Source organism: Athene noctua, chromosome 1 (assembly GCF_965140245.1).
Source record: "Athene noctua chromosome 1, bAthNoc1.hap1.1, whole genome shotgun sequence".
Classification (NCBI taxonomy): domain Eukaryota; kingdom Metazoa; phylum Chordata; class Aves; order Strigiformes; family Strigidae; genus Athene; species Athene noctua.
In genome coordinates, this window is record NC_134037.1 from 223,111,037 (window position 1) to 223,136,398 (window position 25,362).

Genomic DNA, 25,362 nt, shown 5'->3' on the forward strand with positions numbered 1-25,362 from the left:
ATATACTGAACTATTTTATGGTAGCACTTATTTTCAGAATAAATACACTTTTTAGCATGGAAGTTTTTACCTGTCACCATTCATCATGATCATTTTAATAGTATCTCCTGTTGACCTGATCATCTGGACTGCCTACTGAAAAGCCTTTATTATTTTGCAGCCCATTAATTTTACAAATTTTAATTGTGTTTAGTTTTGACAGCTTTAATTTTCCTGATATCCTACAGAGATACTATCAAAAGATGGCAAATTATTTAAATTAATGCTGCAATGGGTGCATTAGGGAGGAGTGAAGAGATGGTTAGAGAGGGAGATGAGAAAAAAGAAAAGGTTAAGAAGTTATAATCTGAATCTAAATGTAAGTTTAGGGTTAAATTAAGCATAGCCTTCAGAAAAGAGATACCCGGTAATTGGTATTAGCCTCCATGACACTAGATTGCAAATATATCTCTTCAGATACAGTTCCTCTGTAGCAATTTCTCTCCTGATGTGTTGCAGATGAAGTAATTTAATATACTGACAGCATAGAGTTAGTTCAACTAAGCCAGAAAAATTAAGCCAAGTTTGGTTCTTGTATTTTTCTCTTGTTCCTAGTCACTCTCTAGCAAAATACACGAGGTTCATCAGAGCTTTTCACTTCAAACAGTTGTAGTCCAGGTCATCATTCCTTTTGGGGGCAACTGAAGAAATCAAAAATAAGGCAATACACTAAAATTTATTGCAACAGCTTTCAAACTGAAAGGAACAATATATTAACTTTCTTGAGGAAGGGAAGTGAGCACTGTTAAAATCAGGTTAAATGCATGTGTTTTGAGCATTTTTCTCTTTAAATCCAGTCTGGCTCACATCCAGCTGCTTCTGTACCATTTTGTACAGGTGACATACCTGGTTTTCCCACATCACAGAGGTAAATCAAAGCCAAAACAATGCTTACTGAAGACTTCTGAGTTTGCCTTGTCATGTTCTTTTAATTCCTTTGTCACTGGAAAGCTCTGTCCTAAATCTTTCTTAAGAGCCTACAACCTCCCTGTTCCTTTTTTGCCATCACGGCTATTTTTCTGCCAATGCAGTTTAATGTCCATAGCTACTGGAGCTTCAAAGTCATCGGCTGACAAGCTGGTGTTTGAGATATGTATATGAACTACAAAAAGGGAGAAAAGCTCTTAGTTCAAAGAAAACAGAGGATAAATGCCCTGTTAATCAATAGTTTAAAAGGCAACCTCTGTGTATTCAAAAAATAGAATCATCCTGTTACAGAAGCAACTGTGTCAATCCAAAGTGCTTTGATTTGTTTTTATTAAACAAATGCACCGTCTCCTGGATTAATAACTATAAAGTTATATATAAAAAAAAACCCCACACAACAACAACAAACTAGTTTCACATCCTGCTATTTGAGATTGAAGACAGTTTTTAACAGACTATTTAGAACTGTGTGTTAAAGATACAGATTAGGGATTCCACTTGTACTGATATATACTGACATTTTAAGGCATGAAAAGGCATTAAAATGGTAGAATCAATACACTTAAAAGTGCACAAGCATTCTCTAAAAATGGTGATGGTTGCTTGCTTGTGTGAAATGCAAGAAACATTTTTCACTGAACAAGCTGGCAGTACCTCATAACATTGTATTCAAGACTGAAAGCGCACTGGAGAATTATACCCTCCCATTTCACATGCACTGCTTATGTTCCTACTGCACACCACTTCCAGCCACATTGCTGGTGTTAAACAAATGGCAGTAGTTATCTGTTAGGGGAGACTATATAAGGTGGCGTCACATTCTCTTCCTGCAAGCAGATATTCTTTGGGGATATAATATCCATTAAAATAGAATATGGAGTGTGAGAGACGAGAAACCAGGCCTGTGAGAAACTAAGACAAACAGCCTGGGAAAGCAAAAGTTGAGGCTGATTGAAGAAATGCCTCAAACACTCGCAAGACAAAACTGTGAGTCACAGGGTGCATTCTGTGGAGGCCGAAGCTGATAACGCTGCCCGATGTAGCTGGGGGAGAGAGCCCTGTGGAGACAGGACGGCTCTGCCCTGGGGCACCTGGGCACATTTCAAGGGCCATGTGTCTGGTGAATGACCTTTGCTTCATTATCCACAAAATGCATATTAAAGTTAACACCCCTCAATACGCTAACGAGAGCTGACATGATCATGCTAATTACATCATCCCATGAAACACCTTACCCCTCCCCGCATATGGTTTATGTAGGTCTGTGGGTCGACCTAGGGGACGGACCCAAGGAAAGTGGGTATAAATCAAAGGGGAGAAGAAAGGGCTCGCTCTCTCTCTGCCCCCCTCTCTCTGCCCCTCTCACTGCCCCCCCAGCCATCTGGAGAGAACAGTGAAGCAGACGGATGCCAGCGAAAAAGACGGCCGCCTCCTGGAACCCTTGCCAGCAGGAACAGCTCAGGAACCCAGACCGGTGATCTGTATTTCCCCATTCCCTCTATCTCCCTCTTTTCCTTTTTCCATTAAGAAGTGCAAGGCATATTATATTGCTCGCCACAACTTGCTCTGTACTTAGCCAATTATCATGTGTTCAATTAGTACATTGTGGGTAGTTAATAAATGCTTGAACTTGGAGACTTGTTGTCCGCTCCAATTGGGGATTTGAGAATCTGAGTCACTTGTCCCCCTTGTCTGAGCGGGATGTGACATGGAGTCACTTGGTCTTCCTAATAGTAAAGTAGAATTAAGGGTGCTTGATTTATTCTTCCTCACACAAAAAGGAATGAGTATTAAGTGGCTACAAAATGGTCAGTTGTTTGATTAACAGTATCTGATTAATAGATCCTTTGGAGGACTTGAGGCACTCTGTTCAAATTCCCCTCGGTGTTATTCCTCCTTGGTAGACCTGATAAACTCCAGAAAATACCTTAGCATTATGGGCTACGCTCTTTTTTTTTTTTTTTTTAGCAGGATTGAGTAGGTTTAAACTCCTGTGCCTCCTGTAAAGATGGTAAGCATCCTGATTCTGGAAGTAAACAAGAAAAGAAGGGACCATTATTCTTTTTCTGCAAGATCTACAAATTTCATGTAAAATTTCTAAACTATGTTCAATCAAATCCATTACATGAATTTCCCCTATAATCATAAATATTTAGTCAAAATAAAACTTACATTTTTCCTTGAACCAATATATCAATAGAAGAAAAAACCCCATAACTTTATGAATAACTTTCCAGATGGCTGCATTTATGGGAAAGGAGAAAGGAGATTGTCAATCTGAAATGATGTTACCATAATTCATAAACAAAACTAGATAGGTTAATGTCATAAGGCCACTGATTTGATTTTCCAGTGCATATTGTACACAGATTAAGCAAGTATACCAGACAGAGGTCCAGCTGATAGAGATTTTTTGATATTTTAAATTTTACTAAGGAAACTAATATGTTGTTACTATCTCTACTACCATTAAGATTAATATCTTTCACTTAAATTATTTTAATCTGCTTTATCATATTTATTTAAAAGTTAGTAAGATGTTTTTTGTTATTTGGTTGTTGGTTTGGTGGGGGTTTTGGGGGGGTGGGGGTGGGGGTGAGGGGTGGTTGGTTGTTTCTTCATTTTAAATGCATTAGAGTTCTGGGAACTTGAGAAAAATTCCAGAAAGTGAACAGAACTGGAAAAACTCATTTTTGGGTCATACTCTTCTCCTATTTTACTAACTTTTTCTTGTTCTCTGACAAATAAAAATATTTTCCCTCTTTTTCTTTACCATTGTTTGAAGATAAAAATAGGTTAATAGTCGAAAAATAGCAGTGTCACAGTATTTTTGACAACTACATGGCTAGTTATGATTTTATTAATTATATTAAGGGACTTTATTCACACTTTCATCCAAATTGGTCTTTATTAGAGTAATGTTTATAAATACCAATAGAATGCATAAAAGCAGAATATAGTCATCTTAGTTATTCAAATATCATGGAAATATTCCAGTTAGATGAATGTATAGACCAACTCTGCAGTATATACTTATCTGAAATATATCAGTTACCAGATACACATATAGACCTGCTAACACAGCTTTCTTTTCCATGGAAAATTCCAGCAGTTCCAGAATCACAGCTTTCTATACTACAGAAGCCTCTCTCTATTTAACAGCACGGACTCAGTTTGGCTCAGATACATTTATTCCTCTTGTTTAACTTGGAGTCAGACCTTGAGGCTGTGCTCACATGAGGACCATCAATAGTCACTTTCTCTTGGATATCTTCACTTCCTTTTCCCCATATGATGATTTTTCTCATCACCTGCCATTTTCCCTTTTACTCCTGTTGGGCATCCTTAACGTTTTTACCTTTCAGGTCATATATCCCATAGGCATCTGAACACCAAGAATTCTTTTGCCATAATCTTTTTAGCCAATAATTTTTTGTTTCTGGTCCCTTTCTGTCTCCCACAATATCTTCTCTAGACCCCGGATCCGTGGCTGTCAAGTCACACAATATATTAAAATTCTCATAGCTAAAATTGTTCATAATAAAATTGTTCATATAATAATAATTGTTCAAAATATAACTCTGAAAAATAGGAAACTCTGTTAGCCCATATCTATCAATGGAACATGCTAGAATTATTTGAAATAATTTTAAAAAACTAAGGAACAAAAAAGTACTGGGATATATTCATCACTGTGACCTTCAAATAGTTGATTAGACTATGCAGTTCCAGAAAAGCAATGTTTTTCTTTTTCAGTGAGTAAAATATCTAATGTAACTCTGGATCAGTGTTTGTCCTTGTAAACATTTGCTGACAGACAACACATATATTTGGTTTCATATAAAGCAAGGGAAATGAATTTTTGTTGGTAAACCAGAAAATATTTATATAATTTTCAAAATAAGAGGGGAAATATAATTCATAACGGCACTATTTCTGCAGAACAAGAATTTTCTAGAGAGAGGTATTAGAGTGCAGTAAAAACTCTGACCCTCAGACTTTGCTAAGACATCTAAGCTTAACATTCTTGCTGGGAAGCTGATATATGCATTGTTGAAAAATCATCTATAACAGATTGAAAGCGGTAACTGCATCATGCATCGAAGCTTTATGTAGCATATTTTCCACTGTTCATATTCTGGCTAAACACAGGGGACAGAGATTTTGCTTGATCCTTTTTCCCACTTGGAGACTTTATACTGTGGTCCAACTTTGGCCATCATATTTAGTTGTCCACAATACTTAAAGGTCACTCTGCTTGACAGTGTACACTGAAAGATGAGGAAACCAACAAAAAACTCCCAACACCAACGTAAGTCAAGTATCAGCAGATCTCTGCTTACAGAATATATAGAGATAAAAGATTAGAAGCTTTTTTCTTAGCCAGTGATAAAACATTTTGTCCTCCCATAGTTTCCTTAATTTAAATAGGCATTTCTTATTTTAAATCAAAATGTTTTGCTTGAATTGTGTACTTGCGTGATATTCAGAATGCCAAGTCAAATGGTACAAAAAGTGTAAATATTATTAGAATATTAACTTCAGCACTCTTTAAAACAGCTTTAAAATTGCATAGCTTGATATGTTATTAAAATCAAGGGGGTTTATATTTTAATGACAGATGACATTATATCAAAACCATGAAGACAGTCATTAATTCCAATATATTTATTGTCACTGTTCTTTGACAGATGGAGTTAAAAGTTTTATTTAAAAATACTAGAATACTGCTTAAATCCTGCAATAACAAAGAAAGTGATCAGGCTTACTCTAAAAATCTTATTAATCTGTAACGACATGTGTCATCTGTTAAATTACATTATGTTGCATCATCTGTAATCAGCTACATTAGATGTTTTTTCTCTCTCATTACCTGCCTAAATAAAATATTCAACACAAGAATAGCTGAAATCAGTCATTATGTTTTAAACTCTGTGCTGGTTTTGTCTGCTGTAATTTTCTTCAGAGTAGATAGCATGGGGCTGCATTTTGGATTTGTGCTGGAAACAACATTGATAATACAGGGATGTTTTTGTTATTGCTGAGTAGTGCTTACACAGTCAGGGCCTTTTCTGCTTGTCACACCACCCCACCAGCGAGTAGGCTGGGGATGGGCAAGTAATTGGGAGTGAATACAGCTGGGACAGCTGACCCCAACTGACCTAAGGGATATCCCATACTATATGATGTCATGTTCAGCATATAAAGCTGGGGGAAGAAGAAGGAAGCAGGTGATGGTGTGATGGCATTTGTCTTCCCAAGGAACAGTTACACATGATGGAGCGCTGCTTTCCTGGAGATGGTTGAAAACCTACCTGCCAATGGGAAGTGGTGAACGAATTCCTTGTTTGCTTTGTTTACACAACAGCTTTTGCTCTACCTATTAAACTGTCTTTATCTCAACCCACAAGTTTTCTCACTTTTACCCTTCTGATGGGGGAGTGAGCGAGCAGCTGTGTGGGGCTTAGCTGCTGGATGGTGGTAAAAGACAACAAAATGCAATTAATAGTGTATATATATATTTATACATTATATCTTTAAATGTATATATATATAAATTTTTGAAGGCATGGCTTTTCTATGAAACCTTGTGCTGATTTAAATTTGTCCCTTTACATTATTTCTATTCCTGTACTAGGGTGGGAGGGGGAATTTTTCTGCCATTTCAGTTGAAATGGTCAATATTAAAATATTATTGTCTAGGAGAAGTAAACTACATGGAAGATTACATGATAGGAATCTACACATTTTTCTTTTAAAGACAGATTTTTCCTAAAAACATTTTTTTCTGTTTTTATTTATAGTTTATTTTCAAAATTTTACTGTAGTAACAATTTTTTCCAGATTTATATTAAAAAACTCCTTAATGTTGGTGACTAGTCTAGGTCCCGTTATGGACCTAGATCCCACTGCATTAAATTCTGCATGAAAACGGAATAAAAAATGTCCGTATCTCAGCCAATTTACAATTTAAGAGCATGATTAATCTTGGTTACATTTAGCTGTCTAAAGCTAGACTTCTAGGTTAAGCTTTGCTCAATATGCCAAGCTAGGTTCCTTCTATGACCTCTGGAGTATGATTCAAAACTATCTTAGTTATTTATCTCTTTACTCCAACTAGAAAGGGAATAGAGAGACTTGTTTAGAATAGGTGTCCACTTAATTTTTACAGATAATATTAGATGACTCTTTACCTAAGTATGCTATAAGACAGAGCAAACAGTCACAGACATAAACCTGCCAGACTACAAGAAAACTGTGAAATAATGTTAACCATTAAAATCAGCAGCGATCACAAAACATCTCCTTAATTATTACTTTTTCCTAAGCATCATAGACAAAGAAACCTATCAATGAGAATGATGAGTAAGAGTTTTGTGCATGCTTCTCTGAAATAGCAGTGATGAAGAGGAGTGGCAAAGGAGCAATCATAAAGAATCACTTATCCACTTGGTTAAATTTCTGAAGCAGGACTGGACCTATGATCAGAATCAGGAGACAGCTTCTCAATACTGAATGAAGGAAGAGTCTGTGAAAGGCCTTGAAAGAGAAAACATATCATTTATGATTGACTCAATATAGAAGATACCAGTGAAAGAATGTCGAAGAATGCTGTCGTCAGAGGTCAAGATGAGAAAATTTTATTTGCAGCCGCATTCTTAACGGATAAAAGTAAATCAAGATGCATTTGTCAAGCCGAATAAAAAGATGATTGAATAATCAAAGAGGATGCTGGGCTAGACTTTAAGCATATGGATTCTCCTCAGACATGCTGGACAATAAGAATCTGTAAAACTAAAATGTAATCTGTGTAAAATGGCCTAGAGAACTTGTGTTAGCTAGAAAATTACAGATTTCAGTGACATTCAGGTGGAATTCAATTGACTTGACTGTAAACTTTATAGACATTTGCATAGGGACAGGTTTATTTTTTTGGCAACAGACAGTAACAGGCACTTTTAGAACATAATTCATCTCACTTTAAAAGAAGGAAATAACTGAAGCAGCTTAAGGAAAAGACTAAGAACTCTGAGTCTGAGCTGAAAGCTATTTGTATGAAATGTCAAGACAGAGAATTAAAATTTTAAAAGTCAAATCTGTGGGCTAAAAAGACAAGCCATTGTAAACAAATCAGAAGCACCTTTTAGAATATTTACCTCAAGTTCATTATAAGGCAAAGCAAGCTTTCTCTTACATGCCAGATTTGTTCCACCAGCCTAATCACAGACCATATGGGCCATGGAGCTATTTGCTCTATGTCATCTCCATCTCTCATCATTACACTATGTACCTGCATAAAGAACAGTTCTAGAGAGCTTTTATTTCAAACAGCAAAGCAAGATGACTATCATTTCTGCTGCCAGTACATATGCTATGTAAAGACTGTAGAGGACCTTTCCTATTCTTTGCAAAGCGCTTGACAGAAACCAGGCCATAATGTTTAACTGTTTTCCTCATATTGTAATGTAAAAGTCTGAGTCTGAGCTATCAGCAGTTTCAAGACTGTGGTGTCCTGAAAGTAGTTTGCTATCCTTGAAGTCAACAAAACTTTTGGTAATAGAGATTACTTCACATTGAAAAATATCCAGCTGATTAGTAGGAATGTTTAATAAAAGAGTAAACTCCCATCTTTTGATTATATATGAAATATATTTTGGAAATATAAGTACAAAGATTATGTGAATCAACACAATGCCAGAAAAATAAACAGTATTACTTCACTTTAAAACAGCTACAGATTTACCCTGTCGCTAAATTGTCATCTGAATTTGGCCTTTTTTAGAGCGACCTTCATTAGCTTTTACTTAACAAAATTGTGCTCCATAATATAAAGATAATATGAATGCATTAAGAATAAATCTAAACAGGTTTTGAAACAAAATTTAATGTCTTAACTAGGTAAGAAATTGTTTTTCAAAAGAAACAGGAAATATAACATGACTGTTTGTCAGTCAACACAGAATTTTGATTTAGAGTCTCAACAGTACAGAAGTAAGAGTAATAGAAGTCTAATCCAAAAGGGGAGAAAAGTAAGACGTTTAACCTTAGTGGAGGATTGCTGTGATAAATACAGCGGGAACAGAGTTGTCTCTGCACTTGTTCCAGCTGGGCTCAGGGTACCAGAAAGGAATGTTGCATTCCTCTACACTTTAAAATATTTTTATTTTCTGTATAGACTTTTTCATAATTAAAAAAATATATTGCTCTGTTTTAGATTTACTTCCTGATAGCCTGAACTATTTAACTATTAGTCTCAGACTTGTGTAAAGACTTGCTAGCAGAAAGTTAATTCAATACAGTGAATTTAATTTTTCCTCCTTTCCCTCTAATCACTAAAATAAAAAATAGTGATCTTAAAATCAATGTAAATTAGTAGTTTCTCACTATTTAAAATCAATCTAAATTAGTAGTTTCTATTTCTTTTTATGTCTCTTTTAGAAAATACTTAAATCAGTAAACGTTTAAAAGTCTAATATTCTCCTAAAATCAACTCAACTCACCTCTAAATCTGTAGCTGCTTAGTTGGAACCCAGAATTTTCCAATTTGTAACATTTGACCTGAAAACTTCTGAACATGCCACAACTTCATCATAACTGTGAGTGAGCAAAAAACAAGAAACAATGTGGATAAAAAGCTTAGAGGAGATAACAGAACAGGGACAGTCAAGGAGAACAGAACAGTGGGTAGAGTGTGATAGAACAGAGAAAGAGGGCATAGATCTTGCCTGCAATAGGAGATATATGGATCATTATTTTTAGAAGAGGATGAAAAAGACAGCAAAAGAAAGACCTAGAGAGGAGACAAAATGAAAGACAGGAATAAATAAGTACAAAATGTGGGAGGGACTGGAAGCAAGCAAAGCTAGTAAAGGTCAGTTTTTCCCTTCATAATAAATAAATTAACAAAGGCTGCTGAATTTATCAGTACAATTTAAAACTCACATACACATCTGTGTTAGTAAGCTAAGTAGTATACCTGGGATTGCTCACTGAGTCTGTGTGACATGGACTGCGTTCATATCCACACTGTCATGTTCCCTTACCTTCCAAGATAAGAGTGGCAACGTCCAAATTGCCTATTAGACATGTTTGTTACTCGTACTCACTCCTCAGTGGTGCCTGAAAACACCAGGAGTGTTTATATGAGCTAAAATGATTCTACAGAACTTCTTAATAATTTATTAATACAGATGATAGTATCCCCATGCCCACTAATGTTCCTTGGTATTGTTTAATTTACTTGGCACAAATTCAACTACAAAAACTATGAGATCCTCTCCATGATGAATCTACCATGAGGTAGATAAAGACCTTCAATCATGATACAGCGACCACTTACACATCTATGTTTTTCCTGTTTCAGGTAAAGTAAGTAGCTCCAGTGGTACTGGTAATCTCAGTAATGTTATAAACAGGTTTATAAGAAGAATTTTTTAAAAACAGAGATTTATATGCTATCTTCCATTGTAAAGTTCACACAACAAATATTTTTCTGAGTGAGAAATGGAAAATATAAATTTTTATCATATGCCAAATTAAATTTCTTAGGAACAAAAATACTGTGATTATCAAAAAGAAACCCAAACCTATTGTGAGGAAATAGAAAGTTTTTCATATTCTAGCACAATAATGAAAACTCTCTTAAACATGACAAAGAAGCCAAACTGTGGAAAAATTTAATAAAATATATGATAAAATAAACCCACAGTTTCTATCCTTCTGTTAGATTTAATGAGATTCACTTCATCTATTGTTCTTATATAATAGTACAGTAAAGTATAGTATAGTATAGTGCAGTGTAGTGTAGTGTAGTATAGTAGAATATAGTAGAGTAGAGTAGGGTAGAGTATAATTAGCTACCAATCCATTAACTCCCTGAATCGCACAACTCTACAAGAAGTTCTAAGCACCAGTTTCCAATGTCTGGGCAGACGCTTTATTGATCTCCCTGGAGCTCTGTGCTAGTATGCCTTGAAAATTGTTGCCATACACAACTGTACATTACAGGATCAAGACCTATCTCAATGTTACCTGTCTTCAGGTTCTAAAGATACTAGTCACTTGTCCATTTTTAAAAATATTTATCCTAGTTTCCTCCAGTAACATAAAGCTTCAGTCAGACTGCACTGTAAATACTTTAGGGGTACAAATGAGTAAATATTTCAGAAGTAGAAACTAAATTAATTTACCTCTCGGGGACTATGTAATAACTGAGTTATTTGAATAGGTAGTAATTAATAAAATTAATTACCAATATATTTTCTAATTTAAAAACTGGAATAGGCAATAACCAACAAAATTATCAAAAATTTAAAGCAAGCAGAATACTTTTTAAAAATTCTGTCTGTGGAAGAAGAAAAAGAAACATTCTAAATGGCAGAAACAAAGCAAATAAGACTAAGTCCCTACTTTTATCATTTCCATTTCAGACAACTTTTCATGTTAGATATTTTCCAGTTGCTCACATTCTGGAATTTACTCTTGTGTATATAGAAACTGGATGCATATTTTTATTTGAGTCTGATTTTTTGCACTTCTGGGCCACTGCACATTAGAATTTTTCATGCCTTTCTACAGCCATCAGAGGATACATGAGATATGATTAATAAAGTCAAGTTGAATACTTGGATTAAAATTCTTCAAAGGGTTAAAAAATGTGTTCTCATTACCCAGGTTTAGATAGCTAACTCTGACAGCAGCAAATCCTGCATAAGGGAATTCTTCAGTGCAACCTCAGCTGTCACAACCTGTTCAACCACTTCTGTGCCATTGCAAACTTTCACTTTCTATTAGAAATCTAAACTGGCAGATGAAAAAAGCCTCCAGATTTTGCAATAAAATAATGAAAGTACAAAGCACAGCACAACCAGCATAGTTTCAGGTGGCAGGCACTCCTGTGAGAGCTTTGTGCAGGAAGTTGTACACAGAATGAAAAACGAGAAGATAAATATTTTGTAAATTCTAATTTGTCCACTCCCCCTATACCTCTAACCCCCAAGATTGCTTTCTGCTAACAGCTTAAGGAGATCAATATTCACATTGCAGTCTGATGGGATAGAGAGGATGTGACCATTTCCATAGAAGTGTATACATAAAAAAAAAAAAAGTAGCAGCCCAAAGTTTTTGACATATGTAGACCATCAAGATAAAATCCAATACAATTAACATCTACAGTCAGTGAAAGTTGCCCATTGCATTAGCAGACTGAAGAGAGAGGCATATTTTCAACAAGTCTCACTACTGATGTCGGAAATCAACTCTACAGAAACATGTTAAAGATACGTATACATTTGAGCTACCGTAACAACCATATTGCAATGTAGTGTGGTGCGAATACTAGCAAAAATTAATATGGATATCCATGACAATTCATCATCACAGCACACAACTTCTCTGACTTACAAAGCATGTGAACCTCTATACAACAGGTACAAAAGGAGGGCGCTTGCAGAATTTTTGTCTATACAAGCTAATTAGCAATTAAAGGACCATCTTTTCACACCTTTCCAGTCTGCACTTGTAACAGAGGAAAGATCAGGTCATCAAAATTATAGGTATACAGGTGACAGAAATGAGGACATCAATAGCTCTGGAAGAAAGCTCCTGAAAACCATAAGTGCTTGTAGTTCCAATGCATTTAAAATTATTCGAATGATACTTAAGATTTTTCATTTTGCTATGACTGAACAAATTACTGTAGTCTAGGAAAAACTTCCCAAAGATGTGATGACTTTTAAATATATCTGCATATTTGGTTCAAATTCAGAACTAGCATTAATCAGCATTGTTTAGCTGAAGATAGTGATGAAGTCAGCAGACCTATTCCAGTTACTGTTAGCTCTCAGGATTTACAAAGCCACTTACAAAGTTGAATATCAATTCATCACGCATACATGCACTTTCCTTCAGAAGCTATTCAACGTTTTAATCAGGCACAAAACTGTTCTAACATATTCTGATAATAAGCTCAAGAAACAAATACAAATGCTAATATGTTTCTTAGCAGATCTTTACATAGGTGTTTGCCGCAATATATAACAAACCTGATAATATCAATTTTGCTTTCAAAAATTTAAAAAAAATAAAAAAATTTTTTAAAAAAAAATTAGACTGTAAAATCAAAACAGGTAAGTAGAATGCAATGTAACTGGTACCTGAAAAAAAAAAAAAACAACCAAACAAAACAAACCCCAAAACAACAAACATGGTATGGTAATATGGTGGAATGGATTTGATACATGTAAATACCTTCCCTACAGACAAACAGGAGACCTTGTTAATTTGTAACTGACCATTGATGAACTTAATTTAATGCAGTAAGAAAAATTTAAAGGCACACTACCAAACAATAATCATATACAAAACCCCAACAAGTATTATCCTTTCATATTGATTAAGAATATCAAAGATTCTTTACTACTGTAAGAGAAATAGCTGTCTTTCATATTAAACTTCAATAGAGAATATCAGTTTAAATTACTTCGACAAGGATGTAACTTCATTATCCACAATTAGGCCAGCTCATGCACTTTCCATTTCTTTGTGTGAATGTCAATTCAGGCGCTGCACATTGCTGATAAATCTCACAGTAGCCTACCTTTCTTAGTAATGATGCTTTAGGCAAGGCCTGTGTGGACAAGAAGAAAGATTTAAAATACTTAATACAATTTAATATGTTTTCTTATCTCTTCCCTTAATCAGCTACCATGCCATAAGACTTTCAAAGCCCACACAGTTTTCAATCCTCCTTGTGAACATATAGGTTATACTTAACCAAACAATACTGAAAGGTGTATCTAAGCAACAAAGTGTCAATATGCAATATCAGGCTTTAAATACTGGAAGTTATTTACACAGAATATAAACCAAACAAAAAATGTCTCCCATTACTAAAATACTTGTCTAGTATATTCAAATAATAATAAACCTCTGAAGATGTTACACCATTCTCAGACTTTAAATTTATTTTTAATTAAAACGAGAGAAAATTTGCTTTGCATATATTTTCTTTTAGTTTGGATTTTAAACTTGATCGTACAACATGATCTACCAATTCTTGGGATCAGTACAATACGTTCTTCATGGTTTTATTTTGTTTATTTATTTATTTATTATTCAAAAAAAGCACTTCACAAAATAGTGCTTATTAAAAGAAAAAAAAAAAAGGAGCAAGGAGAAAAATAAAGATCAAGAACAAAGGTAATTATTCAGTAGTTCCAGGTTTATATATACAGAAACCAATCTTATTTCCTCCTCCATGCCTTTTTCTATCTCTCACTGAGGCAGAAATCTGTTTTATACTGTTCGTTAAAATTAACATATATTGCAATATTTGAGTATGAGTTTCAATTTTTCTTATTTAATAGTTCAACTTATAGTCAAACATCCATCACCACAGCAATTTAGTGGGAATTCTCACATCAACAACACATTTTAAGGGCACATACAGTTCATAGTTCTCTAAACACCTCTTGAGTACTTTTATATCTTATTTAAAGGGAAGTAGGAGTTGGGCTGACATTTGGTCGGCAGATGATGTATGCAGCAGCCTGCAATATGTGTTTAAGGAGTACAAAGATTCTTGGAATAAACACTGTAGCTTTTATTTTTAAACATTCTCATATTTTCTGACTGCAAGCAGAATTCCATCAGAGGATATTCAAGACAGCAATATTGTTACTAGTGGAACTACAGACTTCAACTGAAAGTTTAATTCATTGTGGAAATATCTTCAGGAGACAGTGGGGATAGCTAGATACTGCAAGTCTCTGTGGACCTACTGTTGATTTCTTCCACACATTCAGTCCTTCCTCCACACAGGACTTAACATACACTCCACAGCCATAAGTAGTATTTTTCATAGATGACTCCAAACCTCTGTTCTCTCATGTGTAAAAGCCTCTTAATTTATGATCATAGGAACAGCAATGATGCTTTCAGGAATTTCCTAACATTAGGAAACATCTTCTGTAAAGAGATCTTGATGTATCATAGTTCAACAAGAATTTTGCTGTATTCTTGACTAGAGGCTTTGAAGTACAGTTGTCTAGAAAGCACTTGTATTTTAGGGAGAAGACAGACAATAGTGTCTAGGAGTTATCTGTGGTTTGAATAGGGCACAAACCCCCATCATTTTAGAAAACAAAATGAAAAAAAAAAGTTAAAAAGAAGGATGTCAGATGTCTTTCACGGGGAAAGATTCAGGTATAGTAGTCAAAGATTATAAAATAACAATTTAATCTAGGAGATTGTGTCATATGCCTGGTGTTTACTAGGAACATTTTCCAGAAATTAGCATTAGAAAAATCTAGGTAAAGAATGTGTCAAAACCTGTGATGTCTTGGATGCTGTTAATGCCTGTTTTTACAAATGTAGTGAATAATTCTTATCTGCAGAAAACTATTTTTAACCAGTTTAGCAGGTCCTCTGCCTGCTAAATTATCCAGTTATCATCTTACTAAAAGATTAAACAAATGCTGTTTTCCAATACATTTAATCAAAATTCTACTTTAAAGCATATACTAGTTGAGAGCCATGTTATAAAAGGTTGTCCTCAGCTTACAGCAAAACTGAAAAAAATAAAAAACCCCACACCAAAATGAGGAGCAGTGATGCATAAGCTCAATATATTCTTACAAAATAGGGGTATGTTAGCTTTGTCTTGTTAAATATTTCTTAAGCAATTTTTAATTGACAACATATGTTGAACATCACATAGCAATGTGTGCAAAGCACTTTACATCTGTCATAGTCTCCTGAAGCTAATCCCTCTTTAATGTGCTAGCTTTCTTTGTATTGCTTCAGGCTTTGTTTCTGTTTACTGTCTTCCAACAGGAAGGGGAAAAAAACAAGTTAGCTGAGTTAGCTGTCAGTGAGAACAGGCTTTTTTTACAAAGATTTTAATTCTATTAATCTTTTGACTGGCTATCTGCTAAGAAGTCATTATTACTAGGGACAATGATTTACACAGAAAGAAAAAGTCAAATTCCATTTCTTTCAAGGTGAATTACACACTTTGAATGAGAATCCAGAAATGTGATTCCAAACCTCACAGGGTTTTCATCTTTCTTTTGATTTTGCTTTACTGAAAAAAAAAAAAAAAAAAAAAAGCCCAAATAACAAAACAAAGGTCAGCAATTTTGTCTGATGTTTTTCCTATAACACTTTTCTGTTGAATATGTAATTTAATTACTTATTATTTTTGTGACTTTATAGTAGCTACATTTCTGTAGTGCCCTACACAGAGATAGGCTTTAGAATGCTCAACTTTATACTAAACTCTTCTGAAACCTTAGTCAAGTCACTTATCAGTATCTACCCTTCCATATTTGGAAAAAAAAACCCAACAATTATTCTATATATCTGAGATGTATGTATGAAAAACAATATAAAGTGTAAAGTTTATTGCAGGAAAGATTTTTTAAATTTCTAATTTTATCTGACCTTTGTTTATAGAAACCGTCATAGTATATGGTGCAAAAAGCTATATATTTTCTAAGAACTTAAGAAAAAAAAAAAAAAAAAGGAATATGCTTACAAAAGACAGCATGTTAGGAGAAACTTACATAGAAAATATGTATCTCACAGCACTTTAAGCTGTAACTAAAATAAGACAGTAGGAAAATCTGTCTAATTATTTTTAATTAGCTTTTTTTTTATTGGAGGGGGGGAAGAGTGATATATTTCAAAATGTCTAGGAGAGTAAGACTCCAAACTAGGGAGATGGGGTGCCCTTAAATAGACAGGAATCTTACGTCCATCATTTCATTGTTGAATTGGCTGCCTGCAGTGTGAATTATCCACAGAACTTGGAAATTTCAGGAGTCCTGTCTCATACCAACCTTCCTGGGAAGCAGCTAGACATTAAGCTTGGAAGTCCTTCTGTCTTAGAAAGACTCCGAGATGGCCAGGTAGTCAGGTTGCCAGGAAGTCAGGGCAATGAGATTATCTTTCATTATCAGACAGGATTCACTGAAATCAACAAGCAATGTGACTTCCATGAACTGTAATTTTCTGACAGACAAAACTCCACTGAATATCTTCTGATCAGACAAAAACCAGCAACACAAAAAATTCCAGATTGATTCTGAAACACAGGTATAAAACCTGTAGCTATTCATAATGAGAAACTATGTTTAAAAAAAGATATAATATTGAAAGTTTGTTTCAGTTGAGACCCACTGATTTCCCAGAACAACACAATTTACACAGAAGCTCTAAGTAACTGCCTGTAAATTGTAATTTCTGTGTTGTATCTGGATGTTTCATAATGTAATGTTGCATGGTAGTACTTCATCTGGGCAATGAACTGGAATTCCAGGAAACGAAAAGCAGGAAGAACTTCACTTTGAAGAACTAAATTGTCTCATCTACTTTTCATGCCAAAAAGTTTTTCGGATACATTAACAATCAGAAACATCAAACTGAAAAATAAGTGAAACAAAATAACACAGAAATTAAGATATTCTGGTTCATATGTAGCTTAATTTATTTTGGAGCTGGACTGTCATTTTTTTCCTTCTGGGAATTATGAATAGTATTGAAAAGCCCATGTAGATATTTCATATCCTATACAGCAGATCAGAATTATTTTTACCATTAGCATTACTACCAGCAGCATTACTGAAACTTCCTGCACCACAAACTGTAAGTACTGCTGAATGAATAGCAGTGTTTGAATATAGTATGAATCTTAGTCGCAGTGATGCAGAGATAAAGACAGAGACAAGATAAAATGGAAAAAAGAAAAAAAAAAAGAAAAAAAAAAACACCATAAAAAAACCCACAAAAACCCCAAAACAAACAAACAAACAACAAAACCCAAAAACCAACACCCTTGATAATCTTATTCTGGGTGCTTGCATTTTGAAAAAGGCTTGGGTTACATTAATTTGTTACCAGTGTGAAATGATAAGGCTTGGACAACCGGCCCAAGCCAGAGATGACCTATAGATGAATCCTGTGTATTTTATAACTGAAAACCATTGTGCTAGTAGGTATTGTACTAAGTTATAACAACCCACTTATGTTGATGTAAAAAGTGCTAAAGCATTGAAATACTGAAGCCTGAACAACAGGCCCCAAGCTGAAGCGGCTAACTTAGTCTGTAATCATTAAAAAAGTATGTAAGCTCGCTAGTGAAAGATGCGGCCTAGAATATAATCAGTAGTGAGGAGAGAATGTACCCAACTCCCCTTGTTCAGCCTTGTTCAAGGCTGAGAACCCACGTATTTGGCCTTGTTAGAAACTCCCTTGGTTCCCTCCCCCCAGCCCTGGCCAGGCTTTGGGTGGAATCCAACAGGAGAATGAAATCAGGAATTTTCCTCTCAAAACAAATGTGCCAGCTCTTCTGGCCTGTCGATCTCTGGTATATAAGGCTGGACCTGCTCACAGGGACTTTGGAAGCCTCACCTACGGCTGGACGCACTGCGTAGGATTTCCCCCTTGCCGGGACAGGCTCCCCAAACCCTCGCTGTAACCGGGGCTGCCCAGCCACTGCGGGTCTGGGTGATGGTAGCGTATGCAAGTGGTGATGGATCTTTCTTAATCACTATTCTCTCTCTAGTGTATTTGATGCATTACCCTGTATTTTCCTGATTGTTGCTTTAGGTACACTATTCTGACTTTTCTTACTGCATGTTTTCTGTATTACACTGTTACATTGGTTATCACCAGTAAAATACGCCTACTCTTTTCACTCTGGTGCTTGAGTTTAGTTGGTATCCTTAATCAGCAAAACACAGTGAAAAGGAGAGATACAGGCAGTTAACCTTGGAAATCATTTCCAGTCACATGAAAGACAAGAAAATCATCAGTAGTAGTCTGCATGGCTTTACCAAGGGGAAATTATGTTTAACAAACTTGATAAACTTCTACAGTGAAATGACTGTCCTGGTAGAGGAGGGTGGAACAGTGGATATTGTCTACCTGAACTGTAATAAGGTCTTTGACATTACCTCACATAAGATCCTCATAGAGAAACTGTTGAAACTTGTTGACTGGATGAGCAGACAGTGAGGTGGACTGAGAACTAACTGAACAGCCTGGCCCAGAGGGTGGTGATCAGTGGAACAAAGTCTGGTTACAGAAAAGTGACTAGTGGTGTATCCCAGTGGTCAGTACTGGGTCTAGTCCTGTTTAACATCTTCATTAATGGTTTGGATGATAAATCTGAGTGTAGCATCAATAAGTTTTCCAATTACACTAAACTGGGAGGAGTGACTGATATGACAGAGGGCCATGCTGCCATCCAGAGGGACCTCAACAGACTGGAGAAATGGGCTGACAGCCACCTCATGAAAATCAACAAGGGGGAGTGCAAACTCCTGCACATGGGAAAGAACAACTCCAGGCACCAGTATATGCTGGATGCTGACCAACTGGAAATCAACTTTGCAGAAAAGGACTTGAAAGTTGTCATAGACAGAAAGCTGAACACGAGCCAGCAGTGTGCCTTCGTGACAAAAAAAATAATAAAAAAAAAGGCTAATGTTATTCTCAGCTGCATTAGGCAAATTATTGCCAGCAGGTAGAGGGAGGTGATCCTTCCCCTCTACTCTGCCCTGGTAAGGCCACACCTGGAGTGCTGTGTCCAGTTCAGGGCTCCTCAGTACAAGAGAGGCATGAATATATTTCAGAATCCAACAAAGGGTCACAAAGATGATTAAGGGACTGGAACACCACTCGTAGGAGGAAAGGGTAAAAGAGTTGGGACTGTTCAGCCAGGAGAAGATGAGGCTCAGGGGTATCTCATTAATGTGTATGCATGGAGTGTAAACAGAGTGGATCCAGGCTGTTTTCAGTAGTGCCCAGTGACAGGACAAGAGACAATGGGCACAAACTGAAACTGAAGTTCTGTCTGAACATTGGGAAAGACTTTTCTGCTGTGAAGGTGACTGAGAACTGGCACAGGTTACCTCGAGACATTGTGGAGTCTCCCTCTGACATATTCAAAAGCTGTCCAGACATGGTCATGGACAACTGAATGCGGCCGTTTTGAGCAGGGGTATGGGACCAGATGACCTCCCTAAGTACCTTTCAGCCTCAACAATTCTATGATTCTGTACCTCTGTGACACAGTAATTGTGCATCTGTTTGAGATAAAATGTATTTCTTATGGGCTACAATTTCATCACAGGTTGTGTAAAGATATATAAGGTAACTTTCATTTTTTTCCATGATTTATTAAGTGAAGCAGTTGTCCCACTCTGGGGAAAAAAAATTTTAAAAAGTAGGATTTTTCTACTGAAGCTACAGTCTTTGCTCAGTACTTTCATATCAAAATATTTGCCCAGGTTGTTGGGTTTTCATACTTGCACTAGTTTGCATTATTTTCTTAAATTTTGTTAAAGGGTCAGGAATTATATCAAGAAAATGTAAGATCTAGCATGTAATTGGAGAGATTATTACTACTGCTCATGTAATGTATAGTTTCATTTTACTGTTTCAGTCTATCTACAGTTTCTCAGCAATCTGTTTCCTTTGAAGTAAAAAAAGAAGTTTGTTAATTACAGTAGAAGCAGGACTGACTGAGTGGAGAGTGTGAGAATACATTTGTCATCATTATGCCTGCCTTAGTTCCCTTTCTCTCTGCATCTGAAATAAAGAAAATAATGTGTTAAAAATCTTACATTGTGATGAGAGATTGCAGATATTTATGGTGGTGTATGCAACACTACTGGGAATTCAGTGGGGCCCTCCTACCTGAGAAATTACGTTTTGCTGAAGAGAATGGAATTTTCAGCTACCAGACATTTACTTTAAGCAGTGAATCCCCCCTGGAGGGAAGAACAGAAGAACAATGTGAATAGAAGTTGTATAAAAGAAGAGAGCAGGTGGAAGACTAAGAGTGTAGTTCCACATATATTTTCTTTGGAAGTGAAGCTAATTTAAGAGGTACTCACTCTCTGCACAAACGCACACACCTTGACCCCCCCACGGCTTGTTCCTATTCACCACACTCTCTTTTGTGCTGCTGAAAACATTTGTAAGGCCATAGTGTAGAATAGATCCCTGAAATGAACTGTATTAATAACAGAGCCTCCAAGGTTTGCTATTCATGTCAATGATTCAGTTTACAGCATAGCATTGCAAATATACTAAAAAATGCTACACTGAAGAAGTGATGAATTCTAGCATAGGGGTGAGAATGAGAAAGTGGTGTTAGAAAAGTCATCCTTTAAACCAGCTTTGCCACTGAAGAGTACATGGCACTGCAAAGAAAGGGTTCACAGGTGTCTTATGATGCTTTGCATAACAAAGGCTTTCCTCAGTGCAGTCTGGGCATTCTAACTTCAGGATTTCGGCTTAAGTTTAGATGTCTAACAAATGCTGGCTTATTTTATCATAAGTATTAGATCATCCTAAATTGTCTTCAAGTGTTCAGTTCTCGGCTGGAACAGTTTAGGTCTCTTTGGTGGAACACAGAACAAATTGGAGTGTTGTGATTCATTCTCTTCATAAAAGAATGAACCCATTTAGTCTGGCCCACATAAACAAATGTATAGAGTGCTTGATCCAGGGGAAGGTTAGGGGGAATGCATAAAGATCTGATCCTTGCATAAAATTAAAGAAAAAAAATAATGTCAAAACCGCTAGAAAATTAAGTGTTCCCAACCCTCAAAAGAACTGGAATTTTAATATAAATCATAAGTCACCAGTTCATCCTTTCTCTCCTTTCCCTATTTCATAATGCAGACATATTTGACATCAATAGACCAGAGTCATATGTGAATAATTCAATGTGCTATGGGTAATGCTAGTAGTCCTATAAAATATGGTCACTTTATTCTTTCTAGAATGTAGTAAAATAACTATTGTTTTATTTTCAAATGTTAACAAACCCTGACGAAATCCAGATTTATTTCACATCATCACCGTATACACATATTAATAAAACAGATGAAATCTCAAATCTGGACATAATACTAAGGACCAATAAAATACTTATACCAAAGCAAGTATATTTTGCTGTCAGTATCTTTGTACAGACATGTTAGCACAAAGAGTTATCCAAGCAAGAAAAAAGTCTATTTTAAACTCCTTTTAAGGTTAATTTGGACTAAAAAAATACTTCATAGGTGTACAAATTATTACTCAACTTGAGCAAAATCTTTGGCTGTTCTGTTGTTAAAAAAAAATATTCCACTCATTTCCATATAACTTCCTTTCCATTCTCCACTGAGCTTACTTACTTGTTTCTCTTACAGGAAGGGGAGAAACATAATACCCACTTAAGGTCACACAGAGAAGCCCAGAGAATCTGATTTCAATTCACTTCTCAACAAGGGAGGAGTGTATTTTTTGTCTTTACATTTTAACAAATTATATTTCTAAGATGATTATTAGTAGCAGTTTCTATTATGTCTTCAATATGTTTTGTGATTTTCTTGAATGTAATTTACATTAATCATTTCTGCATCACCCGATGACTAAATAACACTGATAGGAATGGATATATTAAAAATATGCATACAATTAACTTAATAACATTTTGCACAAAATTTTATCTAAAATGTCATGATATATGACTCAAATAAGAAAGCAAACATAATTTAATTTATTTAATTTATATATCAACATATATCAAGATAGCAACTTAAAAAAACTTTAAAAAACCGCTGCCTTTATTCATTGCCTCTGAAATGCAGTGAAGATTTCTTTTATTTCCACAAAATAAGAGACTCTGAAATAACATGATACAAAGATGTTAACAATAGAGTATGGTCATGCAAACAGAAAAGCAGCATTACCATGACCTTGTCTTTTTCTACCATCTTCCTTTTTGAATGAAATCTTACAAAGCATGCAGTCTTATTAGACTGATTTTCTCAGAAACATCAACACAATAGCAAAGAGACCTTAACACATTGTTTTTCAATGCATCTTAACTTGTAAAAGGAACTCTCTAAGGCTTCATAGAAAGGTTAAATTACAATACTTTGACTGTTGACCCTTACTGAAACAACTTTAAAAATTGTGTATATTATGTTACTATAAACACTATATAAATACTATGTTCAGATTTACAGCAAAGTGAGGGAAGACATTCTGAAAACTAAATGTGTTGTTTTGACCTAATATAAATCTCATATAGAATAAACATTCATCTTTTGCTACTCTCTTGGGAAAAAAAAAAAAAAAAAAAAAAAAAGAGAGAGAGAGAGAGAAAAAGAAAGTAGAAGACCCTGCAGAAAACAGAGAATTGAAAATGGTAAGGTAAAATAAAAAAATAACACAAATTATCTCAAACACTCAATAACTCCAGTCAGTTCATATCTTGTTTACTGGTAAACGCGAACAAAACACAGAATCAAGTCCCAGCGTCATGTTAGAAGACAACCATGTTATAGCACAGATGGTGAAATCCAAAGTCCACATTTCCCAGATTTGCTTATCTAGAGAAATATCATGAAGTGACAAATTATTTATTTAAATCGGTGGGTGTCCAGTATTCAATCTATAGAAATTCTTCAATGTAGTAATATTCTGCCTGGAATCCCTTCTAGTTGCAGGTGTAGAGGGAGAGAAAACATACTCAAATATGGCACCAGGTTTGCTCAAAATTCTCCTTCTCTTTCCACTCTTCTTTGGTTATCAGGAAAACAGAGTTGCCACCAGACTAAACAAGTGTTTTGGATGTTTTAACATAATCTTGCTGAGTGTTGTGAGAAATGTTTTTGTCAGATTATTTTTTTTAATTTGAGAGAAGACACTTCCCTGAAATGCAGACAAACACCCAAGAGAACGATTCTGTCTTCTCATACTGCTTTTGAGACACTGTGATCCCATGCTACTTGAAACAATACAATTAAAGTTTGTACCTACATCTTTCCCAGAAAATGCAGATAGCTTTTTTGGTAAATGGTCTTGGAGATACAAAAGTTTTCAGACGTAACACCTGGCACTAAAGAAAAAGGCAAACTGTGTCAGAAACTGTATTTCTGACAGGCATGAAGCTTCATAAGAAGGAAAATAATTCAGAATTAGAATGTTTTTTCCATTCAAACCTTAATGTTTTTTAGTAAGTTTAAAAATAAAAAAAATAAGAAAGCGTTCAATCTTGAAAAAAACTTTAGAAAACATAGCCTTCTGGGGTTTGTTTTTCTTCAGCTTCTCAGTTGTTTTTTAAGTCATTTATGACACCAGTAATTTTTGAGACAGTTGCATCTAGAGGAGGGCAGAGTGCTCATTTAAATCACTATTTGAAAGGAAAAAATGGATAAGATAATGAATTGGAGCCCTATGAGCATAATCAGAAAGGATTAGCTGTCATTTTGGAAAGTTCTTCCTTAAATGAATATACCTTAGAGCAGTTATCTTTGAGTGCTCATGGACAACGGGACAAAAATGATATAACTGTTCAAATTATGAAGAAAATGGCCAAAACAAGTGATGTCAAAAGACATGCAAATCTTTAAATTTTCTTGGAAAGAAGTTTTAGGTTTTAGGTTTTGCGATGGTCTTTTTTTTCTGGCTCGTGTGCAAAACCTTGGGAAGAAAGAAAAATTAATTAGACAGCTTTCTCACAAAACAATTAGGTGAAAAATGGCTTCTCTTGAAACACATATTTTATTGCTTGGCCCTTTTCAAAGTGATCACACCTGTGCTAATTTGAATCAGACATAAGAAAAGTGTAGAGAAAGGGTAACTGATTTGGTATCTGAGCCAGGAATATTGGAGAGAGAGAGAGAGGGAGGAGGAGATAGAAGAGGGGGAGGGGGTAAGGGGGAGAGGAAAGGAGAGGGGGAAAGAGGGAGGGGGGGTTCTTCCCTAACAATTATGTTTAAATTCAAGAATATTCTCTTTATTCTCAATTTCACAAGAAAATGTGGCAAATAACTCTGAAAGTGTGAATTGCAGTTGTACTTGTTTTCTCTTTTCATCACAAAGCCCTTTTTCGGGAGTTAGTTTCAAATGTTTGTGTACTTGATATGGGTGCTTGAATCTTTAACATCTTGAGAATAGTGACTAAGAATGTGTTTTCATTTGTTGGCCACACAGTAGGGGAGTTCTCCTCTCCTATCCCACTTTTCCCTCCTGAATTCAACACCCTTGTGCTATTCTGGTGCTCATGAGTAACATAATGTTGCTGATTTTCATTTAGTCCCATATCTTATCAAAGGACTAAGCATGCAACAGGGCTGAAACACTGGAGGATCTGAAATAGACTGTGAAGCTAAAGGAAGAAGGGGGAATTGGATTTCATTTTTTTCAATATAATTAGATCACTTCAACTGTCTTGTCCAACCTCACATCAAACTTATAGATCACTTGCTGGACAACTGCAGTAAATAACTGATTGTGAAGGTTTCCCCATACCACAAGATTTGTAAACTATCATTCCCTAGTAAAATCTTATTTAAATGTTCATGCTGGCTAGCAACCAATAAAACA